This window comes from Podarcis vaucheri, assembly GCF_965113315.1.
Source record: "Podarcis vaucheri genome assembly, chromosome: 2".
Taxonomy (NCBI): Eukaryota; Metazoa; Chordata; class Lepidosauria; order Squamata; family Lacertidae; genus Podarcis; species Podarcis vaucheri.
The window spans coordinates 62,251,670-62,268,032 of NC_138760.1; positions in this window are offsets into that span (position 1 = coordinate 62,251,670).

Consider the following 16,363-nt stretch of genomic DNA (forward strand, 5'->3'; position numbering starts at 1 on the left):
CCTAAAGTAGGGTCTTCAAAACCTAACGCATTAAAGCTTCCACAGACAGAAGCCTACTTCATCAAGTACCACTGAAAGCTTGTGGGCTTTATTCCATTAAATAGCGGTAGCCTTATCGTTGTGAAATGCTCTTGTGGGTCACTTATTAATGCCAAGTAGCACACATTGTTCTTGGGATGCTTCAGATAAGCGACAAAACATTTAATTTACGGAAGAGGAGAGGTGTAAGGGGACAAGGCAAATGTGATTTTTCCAATGCATAGAAACTCATTTTGGGGATGGTGGTGGTGCTCTGACTCTCCCTCTCTAGATTGCTGCTTTACTTCTAGGTCACATCACTGCTCCAAAAACTCTCTATGTACTCTGGCATTATCAGGGGGGGCCATTTGCCGTCTTGCATTGAACCTCTTAACCCCTCCCCCCCCTTAGTGGTTTGTCATGAAGGCTATCACTTCACCAGGAGGCTATCTGGCTATTCCAAGAATTAGAAGCTTTGTTTCATTCTAACACTTGCTGGATCCAGGGATTAGAGGGGTCTAGCACCAAATTTACACCAATGTTTTAAAGACCCTCGTGGCTGTTTACTTCCTTTGCTCCAAGAGATACACCAAAAGACTGCAGAATTCTTTGAAGATTACTTTAAATTCATGAAGCTGTAAGGCATTAAAAAAACCTACCAGATTGTTTTCAAAGACCGAAGCCTTCTAAGAGAGAACACTTTCTTCCATCCACAGTAGGAAGGTGAATCAAAACACATACAAGCCATCCATCCAGTGCCTCCTCCTTTTGTTCTCGTAAGCACCAGCACTCACCTTATGTTAATTTTGTTGTGTTTTCAATCTTGCTTGGTGTTGTTCAATAAAACACAGATAATTGACTGGGTTTTGTTCCAAGTGTTGTAATAGCCTTCTTCTGTATGTTTACTTGGGAGCAAGCGCTGTTATAATTTCTTCAAAGAATCAATATATTCCACTGAATATACACAGTCCTGTTCAGGATTGCCTGGAGAGAAAGAAAAAAAAAAATATTACATTGAAGATGTATGCAGAAGGTGGTTGGTTTTGTAAGCCATAATTAAAGTTTTGCTGATAATAAAAAATAGAGGAAGAAGGCATTGCCAGAGCCTCTCCAGTCAGTTAGTGTTAGCACTACTGCACAATCAGCCCATTATGCAGATAAAATTGCAGCACTGTGCTCTTTTTCTGCACAATTAGTCGAAGACAGTATGCTTTGCTTTTTCTATCCAGTGTCTTAGCAGCCGGCATGTGCCCTGAAATTGCTTAAAGATGCCGCATCTTCCAAGAGTTTTATGTCACAATCCTATGCCTTCACGGAAGCACGTCCTGAGCTACCTTTTTGCATAAAACAATGTCAAACTTAGCCATACATTTAAAGCACAGAAGCATATGCCTCCCTCCCCCCCAAAGAATCCTGGGAACTGTAGTTCATTAAGGTTGCTGGAAGCTGTAGCTTTGTGAAGGGTAAACTACCATTTCCAGGGTTTGTTTGGGGAAGCCATGTGGTACAAAGAACAATATCTTGGGGGTACCATGTTAGGAAAGGCTGATTCACAGGCCTGTTGTGTGCTGTGAAACAGTTCTGAGGAGCAGGTTCCTGACATTCTTGATTTTCCTGATTGTCCCCCCCAATGTTGCCCAAATATGCTTTAAATATCTAGTGTGGGTGTGACAGTGTCACAACCCAGTTGCCCTTTAGTATGGCTCTGTCACGATGAAGCACATTTAAAATATGAAAGTAATATCAGTCCAGAAAAGTGATCTTCTCTTGTGAGGCCCAAATTCAAATATGAATGGTGCTTCACTCCACAGCTATTTTATTCAAATATCATGTTTGTCATACCGTATGGTTTTAGGCAATAAACATTCATTCATCTGCTGCTTTACTTACTTACTTACTTACTTACTTACTTACTTACCAACCTACCCACCCTGAGTATTCAAAGTTCAACTTTTCCATCTTGTATACACCTTGGGGTGATATTCCTATATCTTTAATAAATCTTGAATGCCATCATCCCATTATAATGCAGATCACTCTGTTACTTACTATGCAGGCAGGGTAACAAATTGTACCATGTGATCATCTCTACATGCAATTTAGGAAATTCTGAAGGAGGGGAGGAAAGGTTGAGTAAATCGCTGTGAAGAAAGCTAGATATGCAGCATGCACAATTCTGAACTGAAAACCAAAAACCAGGCAGTTTGTACTGAGAAATGCATTGAGACTCTTCTGTCCATTTAAATCAGCACAGGTCAAAATAGTTCCAGCATGAATTGAGGAAGTAAAGAGGACATTTGTCTCACCTTATTCCTCAGACCACGTCTGGCTTTGAAAAAGTAACCACAGTGGATGCTCCCTTGAAGATATCCAAAAGCAGGTGTTTATCTGAATCTCTTGTGAATCATGCCCAGAGCCTTAGATTTTTTTAAAAACGGGGAGTGGGGATAAGAACAGTCTGGGATCAGTATGAATCAGCTACAATTCAAAACTTAGTTCCCACTAGAAATTAGAAAAGGATTTTGCAGAATGAAGCCGTGTTTGGCACTCTGGTGTAAAGCTGCCAACAGGATATTGAAAGGAGAGAACTTCAGCTCAACCTAAGAGGAGCATCTGGGAAGATGAGGCAAAATACGTCTTTTGGAAATGCATTAAAGCCTTTGCTTGTTCCTTTCATGACTCCTTTGCTCCGTGCTAAAAGATTTCCATCCTTGTAAGTTTTATTTCAACCAATTATGTAACATTAAATATGGAGACAAGATCTTAAATCTACCCCCAGTTTAAACCAATCTTATCGCTAATAAAACATGATTTTGCACAAGGGACAAGTAAAGTGTCTCAATTTCAGATGCTCGCCCACTTTCCATCATTCAACACTTATCCATAATTGTTGTCAGTACACCACTCCCGGATAGCCACTAAAACTGTTCAGTTATTCCTATTGAATTGCTAATAAAAATGAGGCCTTGCAGTGCAAAAGGTACTTTTACAACTCTGTGGTTTATGCATTGGATAGCATCAAAATGTTTCCCCCAAGCCTTCTCGCTTGACAGCACAGTGCTGCCAAGTGGCCCAATACTGTTTTGCGTAGGAAGAGGGAAACAAGCACTGGCCCTTTGATAGATGCCCCTGAAGAGAAGCCGGCAGTTCTGCCACAACTCTGACTGTAGAACAACCTTCCCCAACTTTGCGTCCTCCAAGTGTTTTGGATTCCAACTTCTATCATCCCTAACTGTTGGCTATGATGACTGGAACTGAGGACAGTTGTGGTCCAGCAATATCTGAAGGACTCTAGGTTGATATTTCACTTCAAGGCATGTGTATGATCCTAGCCTATTTGGTTCCTAAAAATAATCAGGTGTTACTGCTTTTGGCTGTAACCCTTCTTCAGATCTTTTCCTTTCCTTAGTTTACATTTTACTGTGTTTTTAACCCTAACCCTTCTGCAGATCTTGAAATGAAAGTGGTTTTCCCCCAAAATAAATTTACTAATCCTTGGGATTCTAGTGTCTCATCATTCCATTAGTGACCCCAAAACTCAAAGCTATGACAGAAGCTAGCACTAATCCAAATTTACAGACTTTTGGGGAGTTCTGTGGTACCTCAGAAATAAATAACCGAATCTCAAATAAAGGCACTGAACCACAGAATCATAAAGCTGGAAGGAACTAGCTAATCTAGGCCAACCCACTGCAATACAGTTTGAAATCATACCAGATCCTGCTTAACTTTGCAAATGTGCTAGCAGTTTTATTGCTGCAGTACTAGAAGGCCTAGTGGTTTTCCATTTTACAAACCTATGCATACTTATTTGGAAGCAAGGTCCCACTCTGTTCAGTGGGGCTTATGTCCTAGTACCTTTTTTGGGCAAAGGCACACTTGTTTCATGAAAAAAATCACGAGGCACACCACCACTGTGTGCGGAGAGGGAGATGTCAGAGCCCCGCTGCTCTCTATGGGGAATCGGATGAGAGCGGACCGCCTGTCCGCTCTCATCCAATCCCATCCGATCTGATCCCCACCCAGGATGGATGGAAAATAGGGTGGACACAGTCCGGCGCCCGCCTAGTGGGCGAAAATGTGATTTTTTAAAAAATCTTTCGAATTTTTCAATTTTTCCCACGGCACACCAGGCAACATCTCGCGGCACACTAGTGTGCCGCGGAACAGTGGTTGAAAAACACTGTCCTAGTAAATGCTTTTGGAATTGCAGCTGTATTGAATAATCCTAAAGTGCTAGTGGGGGGAATCCAGCAGCGTAGTGTGCACGTGTGTGGAGGGTGATTGGAGCCTGCTGCGCCAGCTCTCACTGCAGAAGTGACAACCACACACGCCAGGGTCAAGTGGGGCTGCATTGCACCACCTGCCCTGCCCACCCGCTGGCCAATGAAGCCCTTGGAGGGTGAATCCCCCCTCCCCAGACGATCATGCATGCACCCTTCAAACCCGGCCTCACAAAGCGGAGCGGGGAGTGGTAAAGCGGTGTGAGAAGGGCACAGCAGTCATGTGCCCTTCGATCCCAGCCTCACCCTCACTTTGCTGTTGCATCCTACTTATGCTGCCCTGCCAGCCCTGGAATCTGAGGCTGGAATCTGATGTGAGTGATTCACCCGGCAAATCATTTACCGTAGATCAGATCGCAGCCTTACTGAGCAGCACAGGGCTGGCAGGGTGGCGTAAAGAGCCAAATGCGCAGTGCCCCCTTAAAAAATGTGTCCAAGGCCATCGCCCCAGCAGCCCTCCAAACACACACACTACACCCCGGGGGGGGTGTCCCATGGTGGCGTCCCCCCTTTTTGTTAACCTCCCCTTCACATTGACTCCTGTGTGAGGGAATTTACTATGCCATCTCCAGGGCTGGTGTAGCTCTGAACCCATAGCTGTTGTGGGGTGTGGGGAGGGGGCGGTGTCTGGGGAATGAAGGGGCTTTGGAGCCAGTGGATCCACAGCCTCCCCAACAAAGAGACCCCAAATGCCTTATTTCTGGCCCCACCACCTGCAGGGCATCACTGGTAGGGATGGACGCACCTGTCAGTTTTCCCTGCACTCCTTTCAGTGCCTGTTAAAAAACATTTTTGTTTAGGCATGTAGAATATTGGCATGTGTTTCAAACAGGGTTTAGCTTGTTACTGGTTTTAATTATTATTTGAATGCTTTAAACCACTGTTTTTAACTGTTGTTTTTACTGATGTGTATATTTTTTTCTATTTGTAAATCGTTTTGACGTGGTTGTTGTTGTTTACAATCAAGCAGGGTAGAGATTTTATGAAGCAAATAAGTACATTTTTTAACAATAAATAATGGCAGCATTCTTTCAATTGCAGACAGCATTAACAATGCACCCCAAAACCAAACTTACACAGAAGTGGTGCCCATTACACAGAAGTGGTACCATAGTACCCTTATTTTGTCTCTCAATTTTTGCTTCTGTTGTGTCTGACTAGCTCGGAAGAAGGGAAAAGCATTAGAATACAACTTCTCATTCGCACCTTGGGGGAGTGTGTGCGTGTAACATGCTATGAGAACGTATTTAAAACTCCAAGATGCCATTGACTTCATATCCTTCCCTGCTTCTGTCATCATTTCTCCTATAAAAGAGGCTCTAAAAGGTTCGGAAAATAAAACTGCTGACTCACACGTGTTTCCAAAGCATGTTAATGACCCCCAGTGCCTCAGCAACAGAATAACAGCACAGCATCGTGGCTGGCAGCCGGGCAGAGATTATTACACCTTTTCGCATCTCTGTGAACATGACAACAGTAAACAGGGCTATGTTGCCATACAGGGATGCAATGGGTGGGTGGGTAGAGGCAGTAATAAACGCTGTATGCTAGAAGCAATATTCAGGTATATGAGAGATGCATGAAATCACTCCCAGCTGCCAGGACTAGCACATTTTCCCATGGCTTTTATTACCGACCAGCAAAATACCTGTCATGATGATGAGTGGAGGAAAAGCCTTTATCTTCCAAGCACCTCTGGCGGGGTTTGGGAGGAGGATGCAGCCCACTGTGAGGTCCTGTCTGTAAGGATTGGGCCACTCACTTCCAGAGCAAGGTTTCGTGTCCCTGCAACAAATATTGCCTCCAAGTACATCACTTGAATTTCCCTCATGGGAAAGGATGGCAGCTATTTGCTGACATGGGAGAAAGTGAAGAGGCTTAGGGTTGAGCAATATTGGAGTCCTGGGAAAACCTTTTCTGTGCTATTGGCCAACCCATCCAGAAAAGCCATCTCCTGCCTGCGTAGTTCTAATCTGGCTTCTGGCTTCTGTTTATACTGAAGTCCTGTTCAGTAGTTATTCCACGCATACAGGCCCATTGCAAAGAGGGGATTCTGCCACCGACATTTTCCAGCCCCACTGACTCTGCTCTTCCAGACTCCCCTGCATTTGTGTGCAGCTGACCATGCATAGACTACTTGATGTGATTGGAAGCCCAGCACAATGGAAATCCTAATCACATGAAGGGCCATAGCTATACATGAAGGCCCGTCTTTCAGAACTTCACTGAAAGCACAAAGGTTTGGAGCAGTGGCACTGAGCCAGTTAACCCTACACATGTTTTTTTGGGGGGGTGAAAGCTTCTGAAGATGCTTAAAGAGGGGTCATCAGAGGTCTCTCATTAAGACAGATAGATAAACAGACATATGATAGAGATAGAAGATAGATGATAGATAATAGATAGATGATAGATAGATAGATAGATAGATAGATAGATAGATAGATAGATATAGATAGATGATAGATGATAGATAGATGATAGATAGATAGATAGATAGATAGATGATAGATAGATAGATAGATAGATAGATGATAGATAGATAGATAGATAGATAGATAGATAGATAGATGATAGAAGAGAGATGACAGATAGATAGATGATAGATAGATGATAGATAAGAGTGGTTGACTATTAAACCACTGGGAAATTATAGCTCTCTGTGGAGAACGGGGGTTTTCCAACAACTCTTGGTACCCTTAGCAAACTACAGTTCCCAGAATTCCTATGACTGTTTAAAGTGCTATGATACTGCCACAATTAATATGCATTACCCAAATAGGGCAACACTGTGTTTTCATCCCAAATTCTAGCACACATATTCCATGCTACTAACTTTGATTTGTTTTGATAAATATTTTTTATGCCTTGTTAGGGGTTTTTTATATTTCTGAATTATTTTGTTTTACAAAGGATTATTACACTATAATGGTCATAATGATTGTTTTTATTGTTTGTGTTTGTTATTCGGCACTGTGGGTACTGATGTTGCACATCAGAGAAATGGTATAGAAATGCTAAATCAATAAATGCTCTCTTCTCACTCAGAGTCCATCGAAATCAGTAGAAGCGTTTTATGTCTGGGTTTTCAGATTGAACGCAAGACCGATTGAAACTTCCAAACAAAAAGAAAACCGTTCCAGGGTGTATATATTGGCAGTGTCCTTTTAACTCTGACCACCAGATGTCACTGTTGATGATCCTGTCCTTTGCATGACTTACTGTGATGTATATGTGAAGGCCTTCAAATATGCCTTTGTGAGGGTAAGGATGCTATCGTTTGACTGTGATGTTGCTTTCAGTGGGCTAAAATGTGGAAAAAATTAGTAGTATTTATTTCAGGTTATTCAACCCAAGGAATATTAGTAACAGAGCATACAGAAATGTCAAAAGGTTTGCCTGATTCAGAGGCCAGCAGCTTCCTTGTGTTGGCTTTCAGTAGCATTCCTTAACACAGGTTATGGGGACCTTTGGCTCTCCAGATGTCAATGAACCAGTGGCATAGCATGGGTTGTCAGCACCCGGGGCAAGGCAAGTAATTTGCGCCCCCTAACCCATGGATTTGCGCCCCCTAACCCTAACCCCCAGATGTTGCGCCCGGTGCGGCCGCCCCCCCTGCACCCCCCACGCTACGCCACTGCAATGAACCACAACTCTCATCATTCCTGGCGATTGGCAATGCTGGCTGGGGCTGTTGGGAGTTGTAGTTCAGCAACCCCTGGTTGGGTAAAGGTTTCCCACACCTGTCTTTGCTGGGAATTGACTTCCTAAGTAAAGGCATGATCAGTACCTCAAGATGGAGGGAGAGGAAAACCATTAACTTCCAGGGCCCAGATGTAGGCAATATACTCGCTGGCTGGGGCTGATGGGAGTTGTAGTGCAACAACACCTGAAGGGGCACCGGGTTGGCAAAGGCTGCTCTAAGATCAATTATATGGCCACGTTTTAGAGGCAGATGGTGGAGAAGGGTGCTTGGTCTAGCAAGATCTTCTCACCAAGAGACGGGTTACTCAGATTGTACAGCAGGACATAGGACCAAAGTCAAGCACACCTGCATTGGTTCTCTGGGTCACCTGAACAGGTGCTGAATGTTACGGAAAAGGAGCAATGCAGCAGCGAGCTGCAGCTGGCTGGAAAGCAAAACAGGATGTGAATGTTTGGGACTGTACCGTGAGAACAAAGGGGCAGTCTATTCACTGTGCTGAGCACCGGATGTTAGCTCAGAGTGTCATTTGACCTGTACAGGAAGTACAGGAGGTGGAGTTTGTCTGTTGGTGTTTGAAGAGAGCAGACAAGTTTCTCTGTAATGCTGCAAAGACAGAAATAAAGGCATGTAAATACATTTCTGTCTATCTCTTTCCCCTCCCTGGGGGAAGCAGGGAGCAGGGAAGAGTGGTGTGTTCTTCTCACGCTTAAGGAGGATCGCCGATAGTGACCTAGTCAGAAGGGGTTATTTTAATATCACCTAGATAATGCCTCTGTGTAATACTTGAGTCTGCAACTCCTTTGGCAGGTACCTTCAACTCCTTTGGCAGCGCTGAGCCTGCTCACCAAGGCGCAGAAAGGAAAGGGTCAGTAACGGCTGGAAAAAATCAACCCCAAATCAGTTCCACGAACAAAGCAGGTGCATGTTACAAACATGTCATGTAAAAAATCAATTTCTGCAACAGAAGTGGGGGGGGGGCAGAATTCCACACCATAAACAACCCAAAGTGATTGCAACATGAATTCATTCTACTAAACCAAATCAATTACATGCCACAGTATAATCTACAACATTTTCTCTGGTAGCTTCAGGTCTGCTGGAGGTGGAAAAGTACAAAACACATTTCATACACCTGGGTTTCATACCCATATGCGCAAGATAACATGGAGCAAACTAATATGTAATATTAATAAATCCAACTGCTTTTCTGAAGGCAGATACCCACATTCCAAGCTAAGACTGGAAGTCCACCTTGCAAGACGGAATCAAGGATGTGAAGAATGAACTGAACTTCCACAAATATATATTCTGTTTTGCTCTCTCACTGCTGATGCTTTCCTCTGTTATGAGGTAAGCTTCATATTCTAAATGTGACTGTTTTTATTTGTCTTTGTCTGCACATGTACTCAGAATATCAGCTTCCTGGGAAAAGCAGTAGATTATTAAGATTATTATGTACTTCTTTTACCTGATAAATCTTATCCACTTTTCAGATTTATTTTTTCAATCACCTTTAAAGTTGACCTCAATTTTTTTTAATTACCATGACATTCAAGTATTTATTATGGAGCCAAATTCCTCCCAATAGCAAGAATTTTGAGAAATGTTATTTTATGCCACAAATAAGAATTTGTCCCATTTTAGGTTTCAGACTTGGTATCTTTAATAACTTAGTCAACTATTTAAATTCTGATCCTTAACCAAGCTGAGGTTGCCTTGTATATTTGTAAACTTGTGATGTTTAGCATTTATTGTTAAACAAAGCATTATATAATAACTATCTTGTTCTGCTTGGACTCCAGATTTAATTTTAGCTTTAATAACTACAAAGCAATAAATTGTATGGATTTCAGTAATATCTTTGTTTGCCTGGTACGCGCACCACAGCAGAGAGCGTTTCTTCCAGGCACAATGAGGTGTCGAGTTCTTCCAGAACTGCCTGCCATCACATTCTTGACACCAGAGTATTAAGAGCAAGGAACTGTGGTTGGGCATCATGGGAACTGCAAAAAGAAAAAGTTTCTTCTGAGCAAAATTGAGGGAAACTATAGATAGCAGTTCGAAAGCACGTCAAAGTGCAAGTAGATAAATAGGTACTGCTCTGGCAGGAAGGTAAATGGTGTTTCCATGTGCTGTTCTGGTTCTCCAGAAGTGGCTTAGCCATGCTGGCCACATGACCCGGAAGCTGTACACCGGCTCCCTCAGCCAATAAAGCGAGATGAGCGCTGCAACCCCAGAGTCGGTTACGACTGGACCTAATGTTCAGGGGTCCCTATAGATAATAGTTACCCAGGGACACACTTCCACAAAGGGGACTACCCCTGATAAACAGGAAAAAGACCACTGGCACTTACTTAAAGGTCGCAGCCTCAAACATTCTCAACTGCAAGAAAACAAACTGGAGTAATACCATGCCTGTAAGGTTGACGTGCATGCATAAAAGAGCACAAAAGAGCACACAGAAAAAATGGGTATGTGCAACCCATATGTGCATTAATCTGCTAGTGTGTACACTGGTGTGTATACACTGAGCTAGCTAAAATTTACAGATCATCCACATGTGTGAGGCTATTAGGGTATAAATGACTGAAGACAGACATTTGCAGTCATAAAAGTCTCACAAGATTTTAAGAGGTTTATGTATTCTAGAAATTTACTCTACCAGTAATTTGGAAACCCAAAAGCCTTTGCAAGGAACCAAATTCTATCTTGGGCAATAGGAAAGCCACTAGCATCCCGTGTTATTTTTAATTGCTTCCTATGTGTATAAGCAAAATCGGTAGAGTACAGGTGAGGCTTGTACCCTACCGATTTTTATATAAATCTATATACCACTTGATTGGAAAAAACAGCAGTTTACAAGAAGAAGAAGAAGAAGAAGAAGAAGAAGAAGAAGAAGAAGAAGAAGAAGAAGAAGAAGAAGAAGAGTAGTAGTAGTAGTAGTAGTAGTAGTAGTAGTAGTAGTAGTAGTTTGGATTTGATATCCTGCCTTTCACTCCCCTTCAGGAGTCTCAAATCGGCTAACAATCTCCTTTCCCTTCCTCCCCCACAACAAACACTCTGTGAGGTGAGTGGGGCTGACAGACTTCAAAGAAGTGTGACTGGCCCAAGGTCACCCAGCAGCTGCATGTGGAGGAGCAGAGGCGCGAACCCGGTTTCCCAGATTATGAGACTACCATTCTTAACCACTACACCACACTGGCTGCAGTGTATTCTTCCATCCAAACAGATGGAATTCAGAATTCCTTCTGGCTGGCTACACCCTCCTCCAGAATTTGCCATGCACCCCTTTTGTGGTGTTTTTGCCATGCACCTCCTTAAAGGGAGTGAAAGGCGGGATATCAAATCCAAACTCTTCTTCTTCTTCTTCTTTACTCCTCCCACCCCAACTGACACTCAGCATTTCATAGCTACTGAGCACACTTAGTCCTAACTGGTCTGTTATTGACTTGTAGTTGTTTTGTTCCCTTAGATTCATTTATTTATTTTACAGATTTTTTGTGTACTTCTGCAAACTTTGTGGTTCTACCCAAGCACACTGACACTGCTCTCTTTCTTTTTTAGTGGCCTGAACGTTGGCTACATAATCATTGACACTCACCATCTTAGTTCACCATTACAGGGACTGATGTGTGACAAGGATAATATTAGGGACAATACACCTGGGCGGAGATGGAAAATGCAACCTTTGTGAATGACAAGTGAGGTTATAAGGATAGATGTTAATGTGAATGCTTTGAATAATTCATGCACAGTTCAAGGTAAGAAGGATTTAACTTGATAATGTCTTGCTTGTCCTAAGGAATGTTAGCCCACAGAACAAGATCTCAACGCAACCTTAAAATGTTAATTTAACATTGGGGAGTGAGAGCAGGAGGATATTAAAGCCAGTCTATCTCCTCAAGAGCGCAGCAGAGCACGATGGCTGAGTTAAAATTAAGGACAGTGCCCTTTACCCTAGCTTTTTTGAAGTAATGTCGATCTCTGATGAATCTATTAACACCAGTCAGCTTGTCTATGAACCACCTTGCATAAGATTATTATCAGGTCACCTCACCATGTCATTTTCTGTTCTTCAAATTGTGGATGTAACTCAACCTCTTGGAAATAATGACCACTGCCATTTTGGGATGTATATGTGAACGTGCAACAGACACTTTTTTCATATCAGATCTGTTTCCAGGAGAATGTTGGCATCATAAACAGCTGCTGGCATTGTAGATATCTCCAGACAGAAGGACTACAATCTTGAACCAGGGCATAGAATTTCAAGATTTCCCTAACCAAGACTGATTTTCAACAAGATGGCATACAAACAAGTTTCACTTTATCTACTTCCCAGCCAAGGGCTCTCATGTGGTTTGAGACCACTGGGGAAATTCCATGCAATGGGATCTCATGAATTCATTTGCTACATACATATTATAGGGATATTCTTCCTTTTAGAAGAAAAAAATGGTTAGGTTTTTCAGTTGCTTTAAATGGGGGGCATGTTCAGTGTTTATGGATTTGATTCATCCAACCTGGTTAAAATTTGCTCAATTGCAGCAGCACTATAAGTGTATTCCGTAAGTCAAGAATATTCAACTATGAGATTTTTCTCCCTTCTTTTTAACTTTGCTTTACCTCAGCTGCTTTATCACTCTGCTGCATAATGGTACTTTTCTCTGTTCCTTGAAAAGAAAGACTGGGTTCATTTAGAGAGCCTAATATTCTATATAAAGCACCATTCCACTCAGCCATGTGGAAGGCCTATTTTCATCCATCAAATATTCAGGGGAGTCAGGCTTTTTCCCCTGTAACAAAACTTTCAGAATTCTAAATTTCAGCTAAAAACTTGGAACAAAGAATTTCTACACAGGGGGAGGGGGGAAACAAAACACGACTCTCCATTTTCTCATCATGTTGGTGTAGTTTTCTGCTCATGTTCAGTATTCTTATAGAACATGAACTTTCCCTTCACTTCAAGATTTACCTATATACAATTTAAAACCCAGACAGGTATCCTCTCGTTCAGTTTATTAAATCTATGCCAACCTTCCCCAACCTGAGGTTGTCTAGCTGTTTTGGACAACTTCCATCAGTGCCAGCTAATGAACCTGAATGTTGCAAGATAAAGGATAGACAAAAGAAAGCATTGCTTCACACAATGCATAATTAAAGTATGGATTTTTCTCCATAGTAGCGATGGACACAAATGTATGAAGCTGCTTTATCTGAACCAGACTATTGGCCCATATAATCCAGTATTATCTACTCTTCCGTGGTTCTGCACAATCTTTGGCTGAGGTCTTTCCCAGGGGCCCCTTCATATTCTCTTTTTATTGTGCATTCATGATGATTTGTTCTCATGATGAGGCTGGGGCGGCCATATGCAATCCCATTTTCAATACCGCTCATGCCTTCAAATGTTTGGGGGCATTCATACCGCTTTGTTTCCAGTCAGTGCCAGACTTGAAATTGTATCATGAGGTGGCTTGTCTCTCCTGGATCCGGGAATGGTTGACACTACAAAACACTGATTTGCTGGATCTGGAAGGATTTAATAATCGGCATGGTTGGCACGCTTATGTAGGTTATGAAATGTCCACAAAGGCTTCTTGAACCATGTGCTTAGAAAATCACTATACATGGTGTGGGCTTGTTAGAGCCAAAAACGCTATGGTGGCTAACCCCGATAGAAGCATTCTCAGTAAAGAAAAAGAGAGGGGGGGTAATTGGGCAACATACAAAGATTTATTGGAAGAAAAGGAAAATAGGCTAAAACTTTTAAAATTTTAAGAAATTTGAACCCATTTAACAGACTGGTTACAAAATTTCCAACTAAACTAGGCATTCCAAAAAGACAAACAGAAGAGCTTTTCCACAGAAATATCAAGACTTGAGAAAGATCTAATTCAAACTAAAAAAGAACCCATTCTCTAAAATGTAAAGGTCCTCCTAGACTGGGAGGTGAAGGAGGAAGAAGCAAAATTTGTAATGGGCCAATGGGCCAAAGATTTTGGTTACAATATCCAAATGGAAGCATGGGAAAGGTTATGGAGGGAGGACCTGAAATTCACTGACCTGAAAGAGAATTTCATGAAAATGCTTTACTCATGGTACCTAACACCTGTAAAACTGGCCAAAATGTATAAACTAGGTCAAGCATTTGCTGGAGATGCAGAGAGACAGAAGGCACGATGATCCACATGTGGTGGAACTGTAAAAAAGGGGTAAATTCTGGGATATAATATATAAGGAGCATAAGAAAATGTTAAATTTTCCTTCTCCAGAAAGCCTGAACCTTTCTGCTGGGTATAATGAGTAATGAAATTTCAAAACATTTAAGGAGAATTTTAATGTATGCAATAGCCAAGCAAGAATTTTAATTGCAAAAGGATGGAAAGGAGATTCCATCCCTGCCAAACTGGATTGGCAGATGAAATGTTAGAATATGCAGAGTTAGCAAGAATGACAGCAAGATGCCGAGATGACACAGAACAAACATTTAATAGAGAGTGGGAAATTTACAGAGTATATCTAAAAGAACATTGTAAAAATCTAAATTCTTTGGCAGGCCTGGATTGACTTCTGCATGAAATTAGAGAATTTCTAAAAAACCAATATAACTGAAACAACCTAGTAGAGACAATGGAAAGTGCATAGTTGAAAATGTAATTTAGGAACCACATTGGGGTGATCAGAAGTCATGATGGAATTTGTGGTGTATGAATGTGGTTTTTGTGGTAATATGTATCAATTTTGGATTGTTTTGTTGACTGTTTTGTTTTAAAAAAAAACAATAAAGCATTTTAAAAATGAAAAAAACGGGGGGGGGGGCACACAACCAGTGCAAATTCCTGCTGAAATTCTGTAACTTTTTATACCACAAATTTTTGGCTTGGTGGGTTGTCGCACTTTTGTTCTATAGTGCAAGTGTGCCTTTCCAGACAATGATAATGCAACAACAGTTGGGAGGCATCACAGAACAAGTGGGATGATTTGTGGACAGTCCAGTATTAATCCAACACCTGCCCTGCTGTCTGCCTCTGATTGAGCAACTTAAGTTCAAATGAGGGAGGGCAGTCCTGTCACTCCCCACAGCCAGCCAGTCACATGGAAGTTTTTCATCCCATCCCATCCCCACAGCTTGCCAACAACTGTGTCAACCTGCAACTGCCACTGCCATCAAGAACGGTAAGCAGTCTTTGCGGACAGCCCAGTATTAATCCCCTATTGATGTTGCAGAAAGCACACACACACGCACCCTCTAGTCTGGAGGGGACCAAAACCTGGTGCCTGAGTGATTGTTTTAATTGGAAAGCCTAGGGGACTATACTGGACTATGTCTATAGGCAGAACATTTGCTGGGCCCCTGGTCTATGGGCACCCCTCTACTCATCTCCCCTTCACCCTCCTTTTGCAGCTTTTAACTGTTTAGGCTTGTCAGATCTGATAGGCAAATCCATTTTTCAGGTGTTCTTTAATCTTTGGCGTAAAAAAAAATCAAGATGAAGATGATTACTATTATTCCAGTTTTATACAACTGTGCATTTCTCTGGGTGAGCGATCTGATTATATTGTACAGCTAATTCTTTTAAAAATGTAATAAAGGTTCTAGAAAAAAAGCATCAGGGGCATCTTATACGCAGGGCTATTGCACTCTTGTCCTCCTTCTGGGCTTAAGAACGAAAGAAGAGCCCACTGGATCAAGCCAGTGGCCCATCTAGCCCACTACCTTGCTTTCACAGTGACCAACCAGGGTCCTCACACATCCGGGTGAAATATTTGATCATAGTGTCTTATGTACTGAAGTTCTCACCCTGGGCCAGCAGGGGCATACTGTAGATAGTTTTCACTCAAGTCCACATATGCAAATAAGGGATTGAAAGTGACGTTCAGTGATTGGATAGTTACAGAAAGTGGTTACTGTTGCGTTGTAGTGGAGCTCTATATAAGCAGGTTGGCTGAACCCTTCAGTTCAGTTCTGTTCTGGCCTGTGAATAAACAAGAGCTGTTTGAAGAATCGCTGTGTCGTCTGATATGTTCACCCACAACTTAACATATTGTATAACTAATTCTTTTTTAAATGTAATAAAGGTTCTAGAAAGAAAGCACCAGGAGCGTATTATACGCAGGAGCCCTGCTGTTTCAGAGTGCTACCACTTTTAATGTAGCCCAGATTGCAAAGGTAGTTCTAGCCCAATGAACGAGGATTGGGCATGTTGTAATTCCAACTCCACAGGAGCAGAAAAGGAGACCACAAATATAGATTCACAGAAATAGTCACGAAATACCAAGTTTGATTCAGCCTCAGTTGTGCCTATGAAATGAAGTCATGACAAAGCTATTAATTTCAACAGGTCTACCATAAGCA